This window comes from Salvelinus alpinus, chromosome 6, assembly GCF_045679555.1.
Source record: "Salvelinus alpinus chromosome 6, SLU_Salpinus.1, whole genome shotgun sequence".
Taxonomy (NCBI): Eukaryota; Metazoa; Chordata; class Actinopteri; order Salmoniformes; family Salmonidae; genus Salvelinus; species Salvelinus alpinus.
The window spans coordinates 50,594,104-50,609,802 of NC_092091.1; the positions used below are offsets into that span (position 1 = coordinate 50,594,104).

Sequence of the window (15,699 nt, forward strand, 5' to 3'; positions counted from 1 at the left end):
ACAATTTAAGAGTGTAAAAACATTGCTTGGTCCGACGAATCCTGGTTTCTGTTGCTGATGGAAGAGTCAGGATTTGGCGAAAGCAGCATGCGTCCATGGCCCCATCCTGCCTGGTGTCAATGGTACAGGCTGTTTTATTAACATTTATTTAATCAGGGGAACACAACTGAGATCAGGGTCTCATTTTCAATAGTGCCCTGAGACCATAAAGTAAAATATTTAAAAAAAACTATAACAAGATACAATAACAATGTAATGGTGTGGGGATTGTTTTCCTGGCACACGTTCGGTCCCTTCATAGCAATTGAGCAACGTTTGAATGCAAAACCTTGTAGAATCCATTCCCCAAAGAATTCAGGCTATTCTGGAGGCAAAGCGGTTCTGACCCATTACTAGATGGCCACTGAGTGGTATAATTGCCCAAGCTCAGTACAGTCGTGGCCAAAAGTTTTGAGAATGACACAAATATTAATTTTCACAAAGTCTGCTGCCTCAGTTTGTATGATGGCAATTTGCATATACTCCAGGATGTTATGAAGAGTGATCAGATGAATTGCAATTAATTGCAGAGTCCCTCTTTGCCATGCAAATGAACTGAACCCCCAAAAAAACATTTCCACTGCATTTCAGCCCTGCCACAAAAGGACCAGCTGACATCATGTCAGTGATTCTCTCGTTAACACAGGTGTGAGTGTTGACGAGGACAAGGCTGGAGATCACTCTGTCATGCTGATTGAGTTCGAATAACAGACTGGAAGCTTCAAAAGGAGAGTGGTGCTTGGAATCATTGTTCTTCCTCTGTTAGCCATGGTTACCTGCAAGGAAACACGTGCCGTCATCATTGCTTTGCACAAAAAGGGCTTCACAGGCAAGGATATTGCTGCCTGTAAGATTGCACCTAAATCAACCACTTATCGGATCATCAAGAACTTCAAGGAGAGCGGTTCAATTATTGTGAAGAAGGCTTCAGGGCGCCCAAGAAAGTCCAGCAAGCGCCAGGACCGTCTCCTAAAGTTGATTCAGCTGCGGGATCAGGGCACCACCAGTACAAAGCTTGCTCAGGAATGGCAGCAGGCAGGTGTGAGTGCATTTGCACGCACAGTGAGGCGAAGCCTTTTGGAGGATGGCCTGGTGTCAAGAAGGGCAGCAAAGAAGCCACTTCTCTCCAGGAAAAACATCAGGGACAGACTGATATTCTGCAAAAGGTACAGTGATTGGACTGCTGAGGACTGGGGTAAAGTCATTTTCTCTGATGAATCCCCTTTCCGATTGTTTGGGGCATCCGGAAAAAAGCTTGTCCGGAGAAGACAAGGTGAGCGCTACCATCAGTCCTGTGTCATGCCAACAGTAAAGCATCCTGAGACCATTCATGTGTGGGGTCGCTTCTCAGCCAAGGGAGTGGGCTCACTCACAATTTTACCTAAGAACACAGCCATGAATAAAGAATGGTACCAACACATCCTCCGAGAGCAACTTCTCCCAACCATCCAGGAACAGTTTGTTGAAGAACAATGCCTTTTCCAGCATGATGGAGCACCTTGCCATAAGGCAAAAGTGATAACTAAGTGGCTTGGGGAACAAAACATCGATATTTTGGGTCCATGGCCAGGAAACTCCCCAGACCTTAATCCCATTGAGAACTTGTGGTCAATCCTCAAGAGGCGGGTGGACAAACAAAAACCCACAAATTCTGACAAACTCCAAGCATTGATTATGCAAGAATGGGCTGCCATCAGTCAGGATGTGGCCCAGAAGTTAATTGACAGCATGCCAGGGCGGACTGCAGAGGTCTTGAAAAAGAAGGGTCAACACTGCAAATATTGACTCTGCATCAACACTTATGAAATGCTTGTAATTATACTTCAGTATTCCATAGTAACATCTGACAAAAACATCTAAAGAGTCTGAAGCAGCAAACTTTGTGGAAATTAATATTTGTGTCATTCTCAAAACTTTTGGCCACGACTACATTTGGTTGGGAATCATTGATGGAGAGCAATATTCAAACCTGGTCTCTGATTATGAAGAACATTTTTGTCAGGAATGAGAATGGACCTCTCAACACCTCTAAAAAAGCCTTTCTGGCAAATTATTCTGGTGTGTCTTTGGCATTCAGTTTTCTGAAAACCTAGTCTCGCATTTCCTTATCTCAAAAATCACGTCGTCGTCACGCCTCCCTTGGAGGTCATGTAGAATGTTTTATTGCAAAAACAGTTTGAACGGTCTACTGGCTCCCAGTGGCAAGATTTTGATTGGATGTTACATTTTAATAATCCCCCCCACACGCCATTAGAATAAAAAAAAGATATATACATTTAACCTTTATTTAACTCGGCAAGTCAAGCATTTCGCAACACCCGCAATAACATCTGCTAAATATGTGTAAGTGACGAATAAAATTTGATTTTTTATTTGATATTTACTGAAATCGAAACACATTCTAAACTGCTCTTGAAAAAAAAAGTTTTGCCTCGTCTCCATTCGTTAGGCTGCTGGCTAACGTTATGCTTTGCTATCAGGATAATTTTTTTTGCATAATAATAATAATGCCCATGATTTCGTTTTGGTAAGAACACAAAAAAACTGAGGCAGTGCGAGAACCTATTCAAGAAAGTAAATACATTTTAAAAATGTAAGCGGGCTACAGTAGGCGCCTTTGTAGGCTAACTCAACTAAGCTGCTAGCGAGCTAACTTTACACTGTTTTGCTAGCTAAGTAAATTAAATCAGCTAGCTAACTTCCTTTTAGCTAGCTATCTTGATGTAATTAATAGTAAAATAAAAACAGTCTCCAAATGCATTTGTAAATAACAGCCATGAAAAGGGGTGAAATTGCAGCTCCAGCTCTCAGTAAAAGGAGTGTAGGATACGGCATAGCGCAGGTAATTTTGTGGGAGGACATTATGAAAAGATTCTCCAGTTTGAGTCCCTAGAGGGTAAAACTTTGAGAATGAAGAGATAATAGCAACATCTGATTTGAGTATAATGAAGCCTGTGTCTTTGTGATGTTTTCTGTCATCAGATATGGAAAGCTGTGAAAGCCTGTTTCCAAATGAAGATAGCACTCCTAATGAATGTCGCAAGAGACTAAGGGTATATCTTATATGCCATGGGTTATATAGTGCCTTGAGAAGAAATTCATACCCATTGACTTATTCCACATTTTGTTGTGTTACAGCCCAAATTCAAAATGGTTTAAATATATTTATTTTCCTCTCACTCATCTACACAAAATACCCCATAATGACAAAGTGAAAACATGTTTTTAGAAATATTTGCAAGTTAATTGAAAATGAAATAAATACGTCTCATTTACATAAGGGTATATTTGAACACCCAAGTCAACACGTTAGAATTACCTTTGGCAGTGTTTACAGCTGTAAGTCTTTCTGGGTATGTCTCTAAGGGCTTTGCACACTTGAATTGTACAATATTTGAACAAACAAATTATCCAAGCTCTGTCAAGTTGGTTGTTGATCATTCCTAAACAGCCATAATCAAGAGGAAGACCAGGGACCATAGCTTTTCAAGCAGATTTCTTTTTATCATAAAAAAATCCTTAGTCCTTGTCGATGACAAGCATACCGATAACACGCAGCCACCACCATGCTTGAAAATATGAAGAGTGGTACTCAGTGATGTGTTGGATATGCCCCAAACTTAATGTTCTGTATAAAGGACATTAAATAAATTTTTTGCAGTTTTACTTTAGTGCCTCATTGCAAACAGGATGTATGTTTTGGAATATATTGTATTCTGTATAGGCTTCCTTCTTTTCACTTTTTTCTTTAACTAACTAAAATGTTCTAATTTTGGTCATTTTTCCTCTGTCCCGGTAAATTCCACCAGATGGCGAATGGATTCTTATTGCAAATGTACAAAACATCACCAATCATGACATGGCCATTTCTCCTAAACAAAAAATACTTTGAAGACGAAACCTGGTGAGCATAGGTTTGGCCTAATGGGCTGTTAGCCCAGAAACAAGATGGCGTCAAGGCCTCAACGCTTTTTGAGTTAAGGCAATTTTTCTGGGATTAAAGGTCAAAAACGAAAATAGAGCGCTAATTTGACCGCTTCACGTCAAAGTACATGAACCTACGGTGTCAGGAAAAAAAAGAACCAGCCATTTATCTATCGTACTTTACGAGAAATCGCACAATGTATAATTGGTAAATGGTCAAAGAAATGTGTTTTTTTCCCCCAAAAAAGTTACAGATCCAGTTGCGGCATGTTCAGACGAATCCGTTAAAGTGGGTTTCGGAGCTCTACGTGATTTCTGTGATTTTCTGAAATAACACACTCATTCAACCCTCTGTAAATAAGTCAGTTCTTAACGTAAAGACTTAAAACTCAGTATTCTGTAAGCGGCTACCCCACGGAGGATATGTGTTCACTTTCAGATTCCTGTGTCAACTGGTAGTGCCTTAAATTGTGGTCATAGGGGCTGTTTCGAAGGGTTAAAAAAATAACATCTTTCCAAACTTCATATGTGTGATTAGGCAACCCTCATGAACTGTAAATCAGTCATTTCTCCCAACATTTCTCCCCAAATGGCATGCAATGGCATTACCATAATCTCTAGGCTGTGCCGAGTTCAACGAGATGCCCCGCTTGACAGTAGCTCGCTCGGTCTGAGCGTAGCGACCGTGATTAAAAAGTAGGCCCATAATGAAGCCTGGCCCTAAATTTCAAGTGCTTTTGGGTGACAGTGAGAGAACCGTTAGGGCTAGAAGCACAATTCGGCCTCAGGAACGTTCCTTGAAGTCCTCCCGATCTGTGCAAGCCTAACCTTGACTGTGTGGCATTAACCCTTAACAGTGAAAAGAAGGTGTTTACATCAAACAGTTTGCAATGACTTCTCTCCCCATAGGAATACATTGCCTGCTCCCCTAAATTCAACCTTAAGCCTATATGGGTCATGAATGCCTTATGAACCTGTCTTTGATGACAATTCATCAGGCCACTATGAGGTCTACCTGTGTTGATTCTACCGGTGTTGATTCGTTGTGCAGACCACACCAACCTCTGGAGAGCCTTGAGGTTGCAGTTGCTGTACCAGGTGGTGATACAGCCCGACAGGATGCTTTCAATTGTGCATCTGTAAAAATTTGTGAGGGTTTTAGGTGCAGGCCAAATGTCTTTAGCCTCCTGAGGTTGAAGATGCTCTGTTGCGCCTTCTTCACCACACTGTCTGTGTGGGTGGTCCATTTCAGTTTGTCAGTGATGTGTACGCCAATGACTTTGAAACTTTCCACCTTCTCCACTGTGGTCCCGTCGATGTAGATAGGGGGGGTGCACCCTCTGCCGTTTCCTGAAGGCCACGCTCATCTCCTTTGTTCTGTTGACCTTGAGTGAGAGCCCTCACCTCCTCCCGGTAGGCTGTCTTGTCATCGTTGGTAATCAAGCCTACTACTGTTGTGTCGTCTGCAAACTTGATGATTGACTTGAAGAAGTGTTTGGCCACGCAGTCATGGGGAGTACAGGAGGGGGCTGAGCACGCACCCTTGTAGGGCCCCAGTGTTGAGGATCAGCGGAGTGGAGGTAATGTTTCCTACCTTCACCACCTGGGGGTGGCCCATCAGGAAGTCCAGGACCCAGTTGCACAGGGCGGGGTTCAGACCCAGGGCCTCTAATGAGGAGCTAGGAGGGTACTATGGTGTTGAATGCTGAGCTATAGTCTATAAAACAACATTCTTACAGATGGGATAGGGCAGTGTGCAGAGTGATGGCGATTGCATTGTCTGTGGATCTATTGGGGCGGTGAGCAAATTGAAGTGGGTCAAGGGTGGCAGGTAAGGTAGAGGTGATATGATCCATTCTAGTCTCTCAAAGCACTTCATGATGACAGAATTGAGTGCTACAGGGGGATAGTCATTAAGTTACCTTTGCCCTCTTGGGTACAGGAACAATGTGGTGGCCATCTTGATGTGGGATAGGGAGAGATTGAATATGCCTGTGGCTGGTTTTCCTTTTGTAGTCCGTGATTGTCTGTAGTCCCTGCCACATACGTCTCGTGTCTGAGCCATTGAATTGTAACTCCACTTTCTCTCTATACTGACGTTTAGCTTGTTTGATTGCCTTGCGGAGTGAATAACTACACTGTTATTATTCTGCCATATTACCAGCTGCCTTGCCATGGTTAAATGCGGTGGTTCGCCCTTTCAGTTTCGCACGAGTGTTACCATCTATCCACGGTTTCTGGTTAGGGTAGGTTTTAATAGTCACAGTGGGTACTACATTTCCTATACACCTGTGACCTCAGTCACCGTATCCGTGTATGCATCTAGATTGTTTTCGCAAGCTACCCGGAACATATCCCAGTCCACGTGATAAAAACAATCCTGAGGAGTGGATTCCGATTGAATAGTACAAAGCACGGGCACTTCCTGTTTGAGTTTCTGCCTATAGGACGGGAGGAGCAAGATGGAGTCGTGGTCAGAATTTCCGAAAGGATGGCGGGGGAGGGCCTTGTAAGCATTCCGGAAGTTTGAATAGGTCAACATTCACAAGACCGCAGGGCCAGACAGATTACTAGGACGTGTGCTGCGAGCATGAGCGGACCAACCAGCAAATGTCTTCACTGACATTTTCAACCTCTACCTGACAGAGTCTGTAATACCTACAGTACATGTTTCAAGCAGACCCTGTATCGAAGGCGGCGAAGATAACCTGCCTAAATGACTACCGCCCAGTAGCACTCACGTCGGTAGCCATGAAGTATTCTGAAAGGCTGGTCATGGGTCACAACACCATCATCCCGGAAACCCTAGACCCACTCCAATTCGCATACCGCCCCAACAGATCCACAGATGACGCAATCTCAATTGCACTCCACACTGCCCTTTCCCACCTGGACAAAAGGAACACCTGTGTGAAAATGCTGTTCATTGACTACAGCTCAGCATTCAACAACAGTGCCCACAATGCTCATCACTAAGCTAAGAACACTGGGACTAAACACCTTCCTCTGCAACTGGATCCTGAACTTCCTGACAGGACGCCCTCAGGTGGTAAGGGTAGGCAACAGCACATCTGCCAGGCAGATTCAACCCGGGGTTGCGTGCTTAGTCCCCTCCTGTACTCCCTGTTCACCCACGACTGCGTGGTGAAGCATGACTCCAACACCATCATTAAGTTTGCTGACGACACAGCGGTGGTAGGCCTGATCAGTGTGGTGCCAGGACAACAACCTCTCCCTCAATGTGAGCAAGACAAAGATGCTGATCGTGGACTACAGGAAAAGGAGGACGCCGAACACGCTCCATTCACATCGACAGGGCTATAGTGGAGCGGGTTGAGAGCTTCAAATTCGTTGCTGTCCACATCACCAACGAACTCTTGGTCCAAACACACCAAGACAGTTATGAAGAGGGCACGACAACACCTTTCCCCCTCAGGAGACTGAAAAGATTTGGCATGGGTCCACAGATCCTCAAAAGGTACTACAGCTGCACTATCGAGAGCATCCTGATCGGTTGCATCACTGCCTGGTACGGAAACTGCTCGGCATCCGACCGTAAGGTGCTACAGAGTGTAGTGCGTACGACCCAGTAAATCACTGGGGCCAAGCTTCCTGCCATCCAGGACCTATATACTAGGCGGTGTCAGAGGAAGGCCCAAAAAATTGTCAAAGACTCCAGTCACCCAAGTCAGACTTATCTCTACTACCGCACGGTAAGCTGTACTGGAGCGCCAAGTCTAGTTCCAAAAGGCTCCTTAATAGCTTCTACCCCAAACCACAAGACTCCTGAACAATTAATCAAATGCCCCCCAAATGCCCCCTGTTTTTACACTGCTGCTACTCACTATTTATTATCTATGCATAGTCACTTCACCCCTACCTACATGTATAAATTACTTCGACTAACTTGTACCCCCGCACATTGACTCGTTATTGTGTTACTTTTTATTTTAAAAATTACTTTCGTTTATTTAGTAAATATTTTCTGAACTATATTTCTTGAACTGCATTGTCGGTTAAGGGCTTGTAAGTAAGCATTTCACAGTAAGGTCTACACCGGTTGTATTCGGCACATGTGACAATTTGATTTGATAATTACTCAGGTGCACCTTGTGCTGGGGACAATAAAAGGCCACTAAAATATGCAGTTGACACACAACACAATGCCACAGATGTCATCAAGTTGAGGGAGAATGCAATTGGCATGCTGAATACAGCAATGTCCACCAGAGCTGAATTGAATGTTAATTTCTCTACCATAATCGCCTCCAACGTCGTTTATGAGATTTTGGCAGCATGTCCAACCGGACACAAAACCGCAGACCACGTGTATGGCGTCATGTGGGCGAGAAGTTTGCTGATGTCAATGTTGTGAACAGAATGCCTCATGGTGGCAGTGGGGTTATGGTATGGGCAGGCATAAGCTACAGACAACGAACTCAATTGCATTTTATCAATGGCAATTTGAATGCACAAAAATACAGTGACCAATCCTGAGGCCCGTGGTGAGGCTCATTTACAGATGCATATCTGTATTCCCAGTCATGTGAAAGCCATAGATTAGGGCCTAATGATTTTTTTTTTAATTGACTGATTTCCCCTTATGTAACTCAGTACAATCAATGAAATATTCAAACCCCTTGGCGTATTCTAAAATGTATTAAATAAATGCTCCTCAGTCTACACACAATACCCCATAATGACAAAATGAACAGGTTTTTAGAATTTTTTGAAAATGAAAAATGAAATACCTTATTTACATAAGTATTCAGATCCTTGGCTGTTAGACTCAAAATTGAGCTCAGGTGCATCCTGTTTTCATTGATCATCCTTGAGATGTTTCTAAAACTTGATTGTAGTCTACCTGTGGTAAATTCAATTAATTGGATATGATTTGAAAAGGCACACACCAGTCTATATAAGGTCCCACAATTGACAGTGCATCTCAGAGCAAAAACCAAGCCATGAGGCCGAATACATTTTCCATAGAGCGCCGAGACAGGACTGTGTCGAGGCACAGATCTAGGGAAGGGTACCAAAAAAATTTATGCAGCATTGAAGGTCCCCAAGAACACAGTGGCCTCCATCATTCTTAAATGAGAGAAGTTTGGAACCACCAAGACTCTTCCTAGAGATAGCCGCCCGGACACACTGAGCTATCAGGGGAGAAGGGCCTTGGTCAGGGAGGTGACCAAGAACCCAATGGTCACTCTGATAGAGCTCCAGAGTTCCTCTGTGGTGATGGGAGATCCTTCCAGAAGGACAACCATCTCTGCAGCACTCTACCAATTATGCCTATATGTGGCCAGACGGAAGCCACTCCTCAGTAACATGACAGCCCGCTAGGTGCCTTTTGGCAAACTCCAAAAGGACTCTCAGACTATGAGAAGCAAGATTCTCTGGTCTGATGAAACCAAGATTGAACTCTTTGGCCTGAATGCCAAGCATCAGGTCTGGAGGAAACATGGCACCATCTCTACGATGAAGCATTGTGGTGGCAGCATCATGCTGTGGGGATGTTTTTCAGCGGCAGGGTCAGGATCGAGGGAAAGATGAATGGAGTGAAGTACAGAGAGATCCTTGATGAAAATCTGCTCCAAAGCGCTCAGGATCTCAGGTTGGGGCGAAGGTTCACCTCCCAACAGGACAACGGCCGTGAAAAGATCGAGCTCTGATTTTATAGCTTCAGAGGACATGCGGTGTAAAAGAGCCATGTTGCTTGTTCTTTTAGAAAATACTTCTGAGTATTCTTTTTGCTGTTTTTGGTCCAGACCTCCTCACTTTACCTTGTCTTTGACTTAAGTGAGTTTTGAGTTTCTTTTAACGGTTAACCTCCGCTTTTTAGGGGCTGGCCTGCGCCTTATACCCGGAGGTCTCTTTTTTGGTCTTCGAGACAACAGCATAAGCCCCGAGCCTTCTTGATGCTCGGCATCTGATGACGCCCTTCTGGTCATAGCATTGGATACAACCTCACTTATAATATTTTTTAGCCGCTGGTTTTAAATGTGGTTTGGCTATGCTGAGGCCTCTCTTCATAAATGGTAAAACCATCCTAAAGAGGTTACGAAATATGCCTCTTATCCCCGAACCGTACATGGTCGGGGATCCATGATAGCTGGGCAATCCATTACCCACTTGATCAACATAGTATGAGACATAGCGGTTAGGGTAGAGATGGTGGTTGTGTTCCATAACTATTTCAATTTATTTCTATTATGTTTATAAAATATATTTAATACTAATAAAATATGAAATAGGTAGAGAGGTTTTGGTGGGTCTAAAGTGGAGTTTTACAATCGTTTTACCATAAGTAAATTCGATATTTTCCGTTCTGATCCGTTTTAAGCTCAACCAGAATGTTTTCAATATATTTCTTGCTTACAGGTACATAGTGTGGCTTGTCATGGTTAACAGTGACTACATCACCATCCTTCCCCTCTATATGAACTGTTCTCAAGAGGGGCACATAACTGTCTCCTACCCTTTGATAGGATATGATGTCGGTATACACAAATATGTTGTAAAACCCTGCATGTATATCCGCAGGGAATGGGAATAATTTCTCTCTCACATACGTCCATTTATTGGAACTCATCCCCAACATGTCAACTAAATTACCGCTGGTCTTTATACCCCCATCAGCAGCCCCTGAGATTCGTACACGTTTATGAATAGGGTTGTAGTTCAAGAGTATTTCCATATTGTTCAGGGTTAGGAGTTTGTTCAACTCCGAGATGATTCTGTCGACAGTTCTATAGAACCCTTTTTTAAGCATTATAAGTTTCGGGGGTTCCGATATCCTTTTGCAATAACAATCACGGTCCTTATCCTTGATATTATATCAACTATGGGGGTATGTAATCTCGCTGAGAACTACTTCCCGGGCCTCTGATAACTTTATAGACTTTGGAAAATTGGTTGTAAAATTCGAACTTTGGTTATTCATATATATATATACACACTGCTCAAAAAAATAAAGGGAACACTTAAACAACACAATGTAACTCCAAGTCAATCACACTTCTGTGAAATCAAACTGTCCACTTAGGAAGCAACACTGATTGACAATAAATTTAGCAAAAAAACACCAAACGCGCTCTCATTCACGCGCTTGGAAACACTACAGCCAAAATGGGAGCCACCTAGAAAAACTACAATTTCTGGCAAATTTTTCCAAAAACCAGCCTGAACCTCTTTCTTTTTTTTCAATTTAAAGTTTTATTAAGTTTTCAAACAACCAACCAAACACATTCCACATTCACAGATGTGACAGACTTAAAAAAATAAAATAATAATAATAATAAAAAATAAAAAAAATGTTATATATATATATATATATATACATATATACATACCTACATATACATACATACACACATACACACAAATAATAATTATAACAAAATTTAAAATGTAGAACTTGCAGCAGCACTATCAAGGTTCTTATTTGCTATTTCCAGCCTTAGCTGAGATGACGAGCCAATGATTAGTTTTTAGATTTTACAGCACCTTACACAACACGCATCTGCTCACCTCCCCGATCCCCCCATTCACTCTGTCCAATTTGAGATATAGTGGAGTAGTGGAGACCAGAGTCTATCAAACTTGGGCTGTCTCTTGTGGAGGTCATAAGTGAGCTTTTCAAGAGGGAGAAAGTCAACAATCTGGTCAATCCACATTTTAAATGTAGGAGAGGTACTAGAGGCCCACAATAGAAGGATACATTTCTTAGCAAAGTATGTAATGGTCATGAGCAAATTTTCTCTGTCAGGATCAAGAACAAAGTCCTGCTGGGCATTAAGAAGATAGAGACACGGGGTCATATCAAACTGTACATCTAGTATTTTCTGTGCAGCAGTATGTATAGATTGCCAAAATCTGGCAATCTCTCTACAGCTCCAAAATACATGCATATAGGTTCCACTTTCAGAGGTACATCTTTTACAGTTAGGAGAAATGTCTGTTTTCATTTTATGGAGTCTCAAGGGAGTGTAATAAAATTTGTACAAAAATTTGTAATTCGATTCTTTCATTTTTACATTAGTAGAGGAGCAGTATACCCTGTCGCAAACCTCCGCCCATAACTCATCACTGATAGTCAGACCAAGGTCCTTTTCCCAGATTATTTTCAAAGGAGTAAAGGAGGAGCCTCCTTTCTCAGAAAGGAGTCTATAGATATAGGATATTTTGCCTTTAATGGATTGCGCTGTGACAAGGGTTTCAACTTCGTTCAACTGAGTTCTAAACCTCCTCTTGGAAGTAAATGAGGAGATGACATGTCTAATTTGAAGATATTTAAAAAAATGGGATCTTGGCACATTGAATTCACTGCAGAGCTCTTGAAAGGATTTCAGTGTAGTGGTCTTCTGATGAAATAGGTCTGAAAAGGTCCTGATTCCTAGAGTATGCCAAAGATTAAAGTTGGCATCCCTCAGGGCTTTTGGCAAGTCTGGGTTGCCTACTATAGGCGAGTGAGAGCATATTTGGGAGGAGATGCCCAGGTATTTCTTACAGTCCCTCCACGCTAGTAGGGTGCTGTAAATCACAAATGTTTTGGCTATGTTGCCCACTTCACTAAAGTTATTAATGAATATAGTTGAGCTTAGTGGCAATGAACCACAGGATTGGGCTTCTATCTGGATCCACGTTGACTCTTGTCTGTTTGTGATCCATGTTAGCATGTTGCGGATTTGGGCAGACCAGTAGTACAATTGAAGGGAGGGAAGGGCAAGACCGCCCTTAGATTCAGGTTTCGATAGAGTGGAGAGCTTGATCCTAGGTTTTTTATTGCCCCATATAAATTTGGTGATGCTTTGGTTAATTGTTTTGAAAAAGGAAGCTGGGAGATAGCATGGGAGCATCTGAAATAAATAGTTCAGTCTAGGGAGGATGTTCATACGGATTACATTAATTCTTCCTACTAAGCTAATTGGGAGGGAGATCCAGGTTTGGAGGTTGTTTTTGATTCGATCCAGGAGTGGAAGATAATTCTCCTTGAAAAGCCTATTCAGATCTGGTGTTATGAATATCCCAAGGTATTGAAACCCCTGTGTCTTCCATTGGAATGGGCATAGTGTCTTCATAGAACTGGTGAGTGTAATATTGAGAGGGCAGACAGTGGATTTGTTAAAATTTATCTTATAACCTGAAAACGTGCCATACTGAGCAATTGTGTCTAAAATGGGAGGAAGGGATTTCTCAGGGTTGGATATGTAGAGCAAGACATCATCCGCGTAAAGCGAAATCTTGTGCTGCAGGCTGCCTGCAGGAACACCTGTAATACTTGGATTGCTCCTTATCAACTCTGCCAGAGGCTCCGCCCCCAACAAGTAGAGCAGGGGGGATAGCGAGCACCCTTGTCTTGTGCCCCGTCCCAAAGGGAATCTGTCAGAGTTCAGTCCGTTAGTAGTCACCATGGCATTTGGATGAGAGTATAGTGATTTGATCCATTTAATAAAGTTTGGGCCCATATTGAACTTTTCTAAGACTGAGAACAAAAAGCTCCACTCCATCCTGTCGAACGCCTTCGCAGCATCCAGTGAAGCCAGCAGGACAGGGGTCTTCTGTGCGTTTACTTGATCAATAATATCAAAAAGACGGCGAATGTTATCAGAAGAGTATCTGTCTCTAATAAATCCAGTTTGGTCCGCTTTTATTATTTTGGGAAGAAGAGTGTTTAGTCTTTTGGCCAGCAATTTGGTAATTATTTTGTAGTCGAAATCCAACAAGCTTATGGGCCGGAAGGAGGAGCAGGATAGGGGGTCCTTGTCTTTTTTGAGCAACACTGTAATGCGAGCTGTGCGCATTGAGTCTGGGAGAACTCCGTTTTTGCAAAAATCCTCCAGCATTGGCATGAAAATAGGGCTAAGCTGGGGCCAAAAAGCTTTGTAGAACTCTCTGGGGAATCCATCTGGGCCTGGGGACTTGTTAGGTGGCATGGAGGTAATTGCCTCCAGGATCTCCTCAGGAGTGAAGGGGGAGTTGAGATCTTCTTGGTCAGTCTCTGATAGTTTAGGTAGCGAGATTCCCTCTAGGAAGGAGTGGAGTTCTGCTTCCGTGTGTTTTCTCTCAGAGGTATATAGTTTGCAGTAAAAATCATGAAAAGTTAAATTGATCTTTTTTGGGTCATATGTGACCTCGTCCTCTGCTGTTCGGATAGCCATAATTGTACGCTCTGACTGCTCTTTTTTTAATTGATAAGCAAGCAATCTACTAGGCCTATTGCTATACTCATGGTATTTCTGTTTAGTAAAGAAAACTTTTTTTTTAATCTCCCGAGTATAGTCCAAATTCAGTTTGGCTTTGGCTGCTTTAAGTTGACTCCAGGAGGTGCTGTCTGTGGATTGTTTATGTACTTTTTCACAGCGTTCCAGCTCCCTCTCCAGATCTAGCCTGTGTGCTTCCATTGCTTTTTTCTTAGAGGAAGCATATGCAATTAGATGACCTCTTAGTGTGGCTTTAGCAGCGTCCCACATTGTGGCCGGAGAAACAGGAGAATCTTTATTGTCTTGTGTGTAGTTGTCTATCCATGTAGTTACCAATGTATGGAATGCTTCGTTTGATAGCATGGAGGTGTTGAATTTCCAGCTCTTTGACCTCGGGATGTTTTTGCAGAGGTCAAAGCGGAGGTGGACAAAGGCGTGATCCGAAAGCGCTATGGGTCCGATTCTACACGTGGCTGAATTTATGAAACTCTTTGGGATAAAAATGTAATCTATACGGGAGTAGGTGTTATGGACATTAGAGTAGTATGTATAGTCCATAGATGAGCTATTAGTCTCTCTCCAGATATCTATCAGTCCCATCTCTTTAGTAAGAGAGTTCAACATCTTTGCAGATCTAGGATTTGTGGTGGGGACTTGAGATGATTTGTCTAGGGTTGGGTTCAGGGTACAATTAAAATCTCCGGCCAACACTCCAAAGGAAACACAATGCTCATTGAACAGGGTTATCATTTTCGACATAAAAGCAGGAGTATCTGTGTTAGGGGCGTATATGTTTAAGAGAGTAATTGGTTGCCCATACAGTGACCCAGTTATCAAAATAAATCTCCCCTCCGGATCAGATATGTTTTTGTCAATTATGAATGGAACATTCTTATGGATAAGTATGGCTGTGCCTCTACTGTTGGATTTGAAAGATGAGAAATACACCTGTCCCACCCAAGCTCTGCGGAGTTTGGCATGTTCAGCATCACAGAGGTGTGTCTCTTGCAATAGCGCGATGTCTGCTTTTTCCTTTTTTAGAGCACATAGTATCTTTTTCCGTTTTATTGCATGACCTAGACCATGGCAGTTCCATGTCAATAGATTTAAGGTACTAGTCATCGTCATCGAACAGTAATCGAACTTTAGTGCAAGTCATCTCTGGGTAAAGGTGGATAGTAGTTACAGCTGCGTTCACATAAAAGGAAAATAAATGGTTTACATAAAATAACAGTCTCTGAACACCCCAGCCGAGTTCCCAAACAACTCGACATATCCCGTTGGATCTATTACCTCCCCGCTCAGTCACAATTCTGTGTTCCAACAACAACAACAAAAAAAACGGGAACAGTTAGCAACGCACAACGTCTCCCCCTCCCCACCAAAGAAATGCCTCATCCTCTCCGCCCCGCATTGGGTAAATGACAACGTAGCCCCCGTCCAGACCACATTAAAAATGGGAGAAAATAAAATCAATAGCCCAGCCTACATATAGTAGGCCTAGGTTATAATATGGAGCCTATCCCTCTCA

General features: G+C 42.7%; 1 pseudogene; it reads right to left on the reverse strand.

The window, feature by feature from the left end:
* Window positions 1-15,699, reverse strand: part of LOC139579707 (exportin-6-like) — a 36,260-nt pseudogene that overhangs the window by 17,934 nt on the left and 2,627 nt on the right.